This window comes from Rhinoderma darwinii, chromosome 11, assembly GCF_050947455.1.
Source record: "Rhinoderma darwinii isolate aRhiDar2 chromosome 11, aRhiDar2.hap1, whole genome shotgun sequence".
In the NCBI taxonomy this organism is placed as follows: Eukaryota; Metazoa; Chordata; class Amphibia; order Anura; family Rhinodermatidae; genus Rhinoderma; species Rhinoderma darwinii.
The window spans coordinates 33,858,898-33,867,821 of NC_134697.1; positions in this window are offsets into that span (position 1 = coordinate 33,858,898).

The following is an 8,924-nucleotide window of genomic DNA, read 5'->3' on the forward strand; positions in this document are numbered from 1 at the left end:
CATCTCTTTAACCTATCACTCCCTACTGACATCTATCTACCTCCATTCAGCAACATGATTGCAACACCAAAAATCTAAAATCCCATCCTTATACCTTTAGCCCACTTCAGATAGCACCCTATACACACTCTTTAGGTTACCTATAGTCTGGATACTTTCAGATCAATTGCCCGGTTCTGGATATAAAATGGAACAGTTGATGGTCACCTTAAGTTTGTTACCAATTACATTGTCCTTTCGAGGATCGATTACCTTCTTCTGACCTTTTGTCTCAGTCTAACCTTAGCGTGATAATAGTCTCATAATTAAATAACTTGGGACGGTGGCGTGGTGGTATGTGAGCGGTTTGTAGGCTGGAATTACAATAGATCATGACTAGATTGTGTCCTGAATGTAGAAAGCAAGGACATTTTTTTTAAGACTCAAATCCCTAAGGCTATGTGCACATGTACATGAATCATATCAGAAATCATGGACATGAACAATGATGTTGCAGTCTGTGCTCCTATATTTGTTGTTTTTCTTTTTCATCTCCTGGTTTCTGACTGCTCTATTTGATCTGTCTGTCATGTGACCATTTGGCATTGTATTTTCTCTATATCACTGTGGTGAACCATAGACAACAATTCATTATTTATTATAGTGCAGGATGTGTCTTGATTTGTACATCACAGGGCAACACATGGCGAAGGAATGTACTGTCACCTCCAGTCTTCTTGCTACTCTTTCCTTGCCAATGTTCTGCCTTAGTCAAAACCGAATAGAAATAACACAACAATGTATAGACCATTGGCTCTTAGCGGTTGACCACTCGGCTCGCGCAACGATGAAGAACGCGGCTAGCTGCGAGAATTAGTTGGAATTGCAGGACCATTGGTGTGCGTCAAGCCTGCAGACAGGAATAACATGAATAACATAATACTACCATGAGTTGATACAGGATAAGTGCAAAATGGGTCTCTGGGTTAATGACAACTGCCCTGAGGTATTGAAGGAGAACAAGATTTTATAGCCAAGAAAAAAATACTCATCATGGCTAGGATATGTTTGAATTAAGCACCTTGCTACAAAGCATCATGGTCCCAATTTTCAGGACCATAACAAAAGTATATCAACAGGTCACTTGCTTTATTTGAATTAGTTTTGTATACGGGGCATTGTACAAAGCATAATAAATAGGGCTCCTATGGAACCTTATTCTTCTAGGAGAAAGCAATTTGTCTTTAGTATATTGCTCTTTTCTTACGTTGCAGAGACATGATGGAGAAGGGTCTGCCCAGTATCAGCTTAATTACAGTTTTACCGTGACATGTCCCCTTTAAGAAAATGTGGTGGATATGATGCAGACCAGGAGTAGGCAGCTTTGATGAGTGAATAACACAGAAAATACTTAAATGCTCACTAAGATTCCAAAAATCTTTGCCTAAATCAATTGTATTAGCAAATATAAGACACTTTGTAATATCCTATAAGAAAAAAAATGCCTTTCTCGACTTATCAGGCACCATTCCCCCCTGCACTGATCATTCATTCTCAAATCACTGCTAAAATCCGAGACAAGACAAACGATCATCTTACTGAGGGATCAGGTTACCTGCTGCCCATAGAAGTCCGTTCACACATGTGTGAGTTTGTACACAGCGAGAGTCCACTGCGTGAAACTCACTGCATGTACTATATTGGTGCGCGCCCATTGAAGTCAATGGGTGATGGAAACCAAGTACCGCACATGGATGCACATCCGTGTGCTGTGCGTGATATGCGCATAAATCCGATTGAAAATAATAATAAAAAAAAAAGATGTGCTTTGCGAGTGAGTGAGTAACGCATGCCACTCGCAAAGCACACTGATGCATAACGCAACACACGGACCAGATTTACGCACATTTTCACACGCGTGAATCTGATACGCTCGTGTGAATGGAGCCTTAAGACTAAATGTGGACCCACTATAAACAGTGCAGTATAATACAGTGGGCACATCAGTCTATTGTCTTCCACAGGCTATCCAACGTCTCAATAAAGTCATTAAATATGTAATCTGAATTTAGTGAAGACCTCAGACAAACATGAGGAATGAGCTCTCTGTAAGCCTATAAACTGTACTTGCTGAAATGCTTTTCACCTTGAAGATGTTAATAGCCCTATTAACACGCTGGTCACATTTACGTGTCAGCTGAGTGTCCTTCAATAGCTTGTCATACAACATTGAGACCACCTTTTCTATACTTAATAAGTAAATCAAGTACTGAGGACTAGGCTGATGCACACAATGACCAAAACATTTCATAGTAATAGTAATAAATTGATATTAGCGCATAATACAAATAATTAAAAACGTATTACGTAACACAATTTTTGATTTATTACCAATTTTTTTTTTATAGACTAAAGATATCCAGCACCCATATCACTCATGTGAAAAAGTAACTTAATAACTGATTGCACCTCCTTTAGCAGCTATAATTGGCATTGTGTTTGAGAAATTTTAGCCAATTTTTGCAAAATTGCTTTGAGTCATATACACTGGTAGGTTTTATTTTTATGATCTGCTCATCTCGGGCCTTGACACAGCATCTTTATTGATTGGCCATACATTTTTTGCTATACATAATCCTAAACTTTTATCACCTTTTCAAATGTTCGCTTTCTGTTGTCTATGAACCATTGTCTTGCTACACAACCCCATGCAAAGGGGCTGTTTACATCTGTGTCGGAGGCTCCGTCAGAGAACTCCATCACAGATTCCGTTATTTTCGCCGGACAAACCAGTGAAGCATGCTGCATTATTATGTCCAATAAAATGACGGGAACTTGAAGGAGACCCAATGGAACCCATTAAAGTAAATAGGTTCTGTACAACGGACCAGGAGCTTCCGGTATTCACGTTGTTCCGCTCCTATGATGGAGCAGAACAACGGAAGCCAGAATGCAGATGTGAATGAGCCTTTATGTACGTTGCACACGACTGAGTGCCACTCAGGCCGTTTTTCACGGAATTCAAGTGGCACCCGATAGTTATCACGGACCTATTTACTTTAGCGGGACAAATCGGGTCCATGAAAACGGACCCGACTTTCCGATCCGTGGAAAGGTAGGACATGTCCTATCTTTCCACGGATCACGGACTGGACTCGGCCGGCACACACGGTCATGTGAATGAGGCATTGCTGTTAATTTTATATCATTGGATCCTGCTAAATTTGGTTGCATTTTAATGTATATGGGGACCTCCCAATTGTCCCCGATGGCATATACAGTCTTTAGGAAAAGAAGAATATGGATCTTGGATTTCTGCTGGGAAATAAGTCACTTGTTTCAGCAGCTTGTTTCTCTCTCCCTTGACTAAACAAGCACGTGTATGTAAAGGTTGGGAGAGGCGCTATGGACTAAATTCTTCCTTAAATAACAGATTGTTATACAGGTCCTGAGACAGAAAGTATCCCCATACTATCACACTAGCACCAAGATAAATGACTAGTGATATAATGTTCTTACTGCTAAAAATAACTAAATCAGTAAAAGAAAAACACACAAATGCAAATTTTTAACAACTAATTAACTTTATTAAATATATGTCCCAAAACATAAAATAACATACACAGATTTAGTATTTCTTCAACTGTAACAACAATAAATTTATAGCATTATATATAAAGATTGGTTTTTTTATGCATTTCTTCCCAAATAAAAATTAATGCAAATTAAAAACTGTCACCTACACAAATGATTCCAAATAAATTATCCCGCAAAAAACAAAGCCTCATACAGCTACATAAAACTAAATGCAAAGAGGAAACACATAAGAGATGTATGTCTTAGGGTATGTGCACACACACTAATTACGTCCGTAATGGACGGACGTATTTCGGCCGGAAGTCCCGGACCGACCACAGTGCAGGGAGCCGGGCTCCTAGCATCATACTTATGTACGACTCTAGGAGTCCCTGCCTCCCCGTGGAACTACTGTCCCGTACTGAAAACATGATTACAGTACGGGACAGTTGTCCTGCAGCGAGGCAGGGACTCCTAGCATCGTACATAAGTATGATGCTAGGAGCCCGGCTCCCTGCTCTGTGTTCGGTCCGGTACTTGCGGCCGAAATACGTCCGTCAATTACGGACGTAATTAGTGTGTGTGCACATACCCTTAAGGTAAATACTCAAGCCCAGTAGGAATTTGCGTTGTACTTAACAGCAACTCAGGAGATGGCAGGCATGGACTAAACATCTGATGGCCCTCTTGCCACAAGTCTAAGGCCAGATTCACAGAACGTGGGGAAACTCAGATGTGAAATACGTGATGTCTATTCAGAATCCCGACACTTCGGTAAAGTTTGTGTGGGACTTAATATACAGCACTGCGTGATCTCGCGAGATCACGCTGTGCAGCGATTAAGTCCCACACAAACTTTACCGAAGTGTCTGGATTCTGAATTGACATCGCGTCCTGGCTGGAGGTGATGTCTATTCACTCTCAAGACACTTCAGTAACGTTAATGTGGGTGTATGAGACAGCACAGCGAGATCACGCTGTGCTCAGTACAAATGGACATGAATGGAGAGATGTGTATGACACTGATTGCTCAGTGTCATACTCTCCTCTTTACAACGCCCACTTGGTCAAAAGTTAAAAAACGCCCAGTTGGGCATTAAGAAACTAATTAGCATAAATCTAAAATTGCTCATAACTTGCTCAAAAATTATCGTTCTTCAAAATAAAAAAACACTGTTGTTATCTACATATCAGCGCCGATCAGATTATGTAGGAGATGGGGCACTTATAATCTAGTGACAGAGCCTCTTTAAAGCATTTACTCCTGTGATGGGACGGATGTATTATTTTTTCTGTGTTTGTTTGTATGTAAAAAAAAAAGTAAATAAAAAGTAAATAGGCAAGGAAAAATAAAAAAAAAACATTCTAGTTCTCAAGGGATTAAACTCCTTTGAATATAACGCAAGTACTACAAATACTGTATGCATTCAGAGAGTATATCTAGCAGGGAGGCAAGTTATTTTTCATAGCACTGAACATGTAGGCACTGCATGGGCATTACAGGGGCATGGCTTGTTAGTCGCAGCTGTGTAATACAATTCTATCTCACAAAACTTGGGCGCATCGACGACAGCTCTGACCTTTGTGAAGACACTTATCATGAGTTGTGCAAAATATAATAAATATATCGCAGACATTAGTCAAATTCATGACAGTTTTTACATAGCAACAGAACATGTTCCTGTGACAATATTGTTAAGTTTGCCCCACGGGCCCATAGGGAAATAGCCGATTGGTATTGACAGTGACATTGACACTAACACACTGAATTGAGAATTCGCATATATTCACTTGAATTTCACCAGTCTGATGCTGATCATTGTTATAAAGGTGATCAGAGGCCCACAGGTAATAACCCCATTACAACCAATAACATCACTGGATGTCAGTGTAAGGCTATATCCACGTTACCGTATTATGGCTTCATGTCAAAGGCATAAGGTCAGCAAAAAAAACAGATAGGATCCCATCAGGGGAATAGAAAACATTTCCCAAAGGTTTTTGCTTTCTCTTGACAGGATCCGAATACATTTTGCACTTTTTCACCAATTATTGTTATTGGAGAATTTAATTGTTTATATGGAAATCTGTAGTTGTTAGGCCACGTTCACATGTGGCAGAATTTTTCTGTCGCAAATGTTGGTGCATATTCGGGGCAATTACGCAATGAATCTGCACCAGCATTTGCATATTTGATAGGTAATTCAGACGTTGCAGATATCACAGCGGACTTGTCACAGATTTCAGTTTTTGCATTGCAAAGGCTGAAATCCGCAGTGAAATTCCGCTGCTTCTCCGCAACATAATGAGCTGCTGTGGAGGGAAAATTCTGCACCGCAGCCTAAATACCGCACAGTTATTTTTTGCAACTACTGAATTAAGTTTCCTAAAAATGTAGAGAAACAAATGTAAAAAACAGCTGCTACAGAATTCCACTGCAGACTGTCCTCAGTGTAATTCAACAGCAATTCCGCCACGTCTGAACGTGGCCTTAAAAGTCAAGGTATAAACATGAGAAGGATTAAAACAAACTAAAAACAATACACAAGGTGAGCAATTGCCTCCGCTGCCTTGTACATGCCAATTTGTTACCAGCATTTATTTTGCACCATGTGGTGCCGTGCTTTCTTCTTTCTTTTCTACAGCTATTGAAGGAATAAAGATGTAAACATTCTTATAAGTAAAAAATCTTATTTTAAGTAAAAAAGAATCGTATGACTATATCTTATTTTAAAGGGTAACTAAAAAAACACTTTCAAACATTTACATAGCCTTTACTAAAAGGGTAACTAAACGTTCAACAAACTTCTGACATCTGATAGTGACATGTCGGAAGTTTTGATTGGTGGGGGTCTGAACACTGAGACCCCCACCAATCGCTAAAACGAAGCTGCAGAAGTGCTCGTGTGAGTACTCAGTCGCTTAGTTTCTGTTCGGCTTTTTCCGGAAAGAGACTACACTTTCTATTGAGCCCGTACTCCGATACATTGATTTACGGAAAAAGCCAAACAGAAACGAAGTGGCTGAGCGCTCACATGAGCACTTCTGCTGCCTCGTTTTAGCGATTGGTGGGGGTCCCAGTGCTCGGACCCTCACCAATCAAATCTTCTGAGATATCACTATGACATGTCAGAAGTTTGTAGAACGTTTAGTTACCCCTTAAGGACCCAGCCATTTTACATTTTTTTGTTTTCATTTTACACACCAGCGTTCCAAGAGCCATATCTTTTTTATTTTTCCATCAATAGAGTCGTGTTAGGGCTTATTATTTGCGGGAGGAGTTATAGTTTCTAATAGCACCATTTAAAGTACCACATAATGTACTAGGAAACTGAAAACAAATTCTTTGCGGGCTGAAATTGGAAAAAACTATGATTCACTACATTGTTTTTTTTATTTTCGTTTTTACGGCTTTCACTGTGCGGTATAAACAACTTTTTTCTGTGGCTCAATGCGATTACGGTGATACCAAATTTATATAGGTTTTTTTATATTTTACTACTTTTAAAAAAAACTTTTTGTGAAAAATAAAACTGTTTTGTTTCATTACATTCTGGGAGCCATAACTTTTTAATTTTTTTTAAATAACATTTTTTGATTGAGCAGTGCGAGGGCTTATTTTTTGCGGGATGAGCTGTAGTTTTTATTGGTACCATATTTTGGTACATACAACTTTTTGATCACTTTTTATTATATTTATTTTCAAACGCAGGTGACCAAAAAACAGCGATTTTGGTGTTTTAAATTTTTTGTTTTTTACGGTGTTCACCGTGCGAGTTAAATAATGGTATATCGTAATTGTTCAGACTTTTACGGACGCAGGGATACCAACTTTGTTTATTTTTTGTATTTTTGACATTTTTTTTGAGAAAAAATTGGAAAAGTTGTTTTTTTTACTTTTAATATATATTTTTTCACTACTAATAACTTTATTAAACTTTCTTTTGCACATTATACTGCAATACTAATATATTAAAGTGTAGCTAAACGTTTGACATACTTCTGACATGTCATAGTGACATGTCAGAAGTTTGGATTGGTGGGGGTCCGAGCACTGAGACCCCCACCAATCGCTAGAACGAAGCAGCTGGAGCGCTCGTGTGAGCACTTAGCCGCTTCGTGTCTGTTCGACTATTTCCGGAAATAAATGTATCTGTGTACGGACTCAATAGAAAGTCTGTGTGCCCGTACTCTGATACATTGGCTTTCCGGAAAAAGCAGAAAAGACACGAAGCAGCTGAGCGCTCACACGAGCACTTCAGCTGCTTCGTTCTAGAGATTGGTGGGGGTCTTAGTGCTCGGACCCCCACCAATCCAAACTTCTGACATGTTTCTATGACATGTCAGAAGTTTGTCAAACGTTTAGCTACACTTTAATGTATTACAATATACTGCAATACTAATGTATTGCAGTATATCTTAATTTTCACAAGCTTCTGTTGGCGACACAGACTGAGTAGGCCCCTTTGCGGGGGAACTCATGGCAGCAAAAAAATGGCAGAAAACGTCACTTTGTGCCCCCCATATAAACGGTATGCCCTGTTTACACCCCCATATATAAGTTATTCCCCCAGTTTGTACCCCCATAAATGTAGTGCCCTCTGTAGATAGTGCCACACAGCCCCCCTCCCAGGTAGTGCCACACAGCCCCCCTCCCTGGTAGTGCCACAGAGCGCTCCAGGTAGTGCCACACAGCCCTAACCTCCCAGCTAGCGCCACAGAGCCCCCACCTCCCAGGTAGTGCAACACAGCCCCCCCTCCCAGGTAGTGCCACACAGCCCCCTCCACCCAGGTTGTGCCACACAGCCCCCTCCTCCCTGGCCTAGCCAGTCTCCAGACCTTAATCCCATCGAAAACTTATGGAGGGAGCTGAAGATCCGAGTTGCTAAGCGACAGCCTCGAAATCTTAATGATTTACAGATGATCTGTAGAGAGGAGTGGGCCAAAATTCAATCTAACATGTGTGCAAACCTCATCATCAACTACAAAAAACGTCTGACTGCTGTGCTTGCCAACAAGGGTTTTGCCACCAAGTATTAAGTCTTGTTTGCCAAAGGGATCAAATACTTATTTCTCTGTGCACAATGCAAATAAATATATATAATTTTGACAATGTGATTTTCTTTTTTTTTTTTTATATAATCTATCTCTCACTGGTAAAATTAACCTAGCCTAAAAATTCTAGACTGTTCATGTCTTTGACAATGGGCAAACTTACAAAATCAGCAAGGGATCAAATACTTATTTCCTTCACTGTATATCAGTTTCTTTCCATCATATTGACAACGGGCTGATGTATTTAGACTTATTAATGCAAATGATTTGGTGTCTTTTTTCCAGGTGACAATTATATTTATACTAGAAAAGAT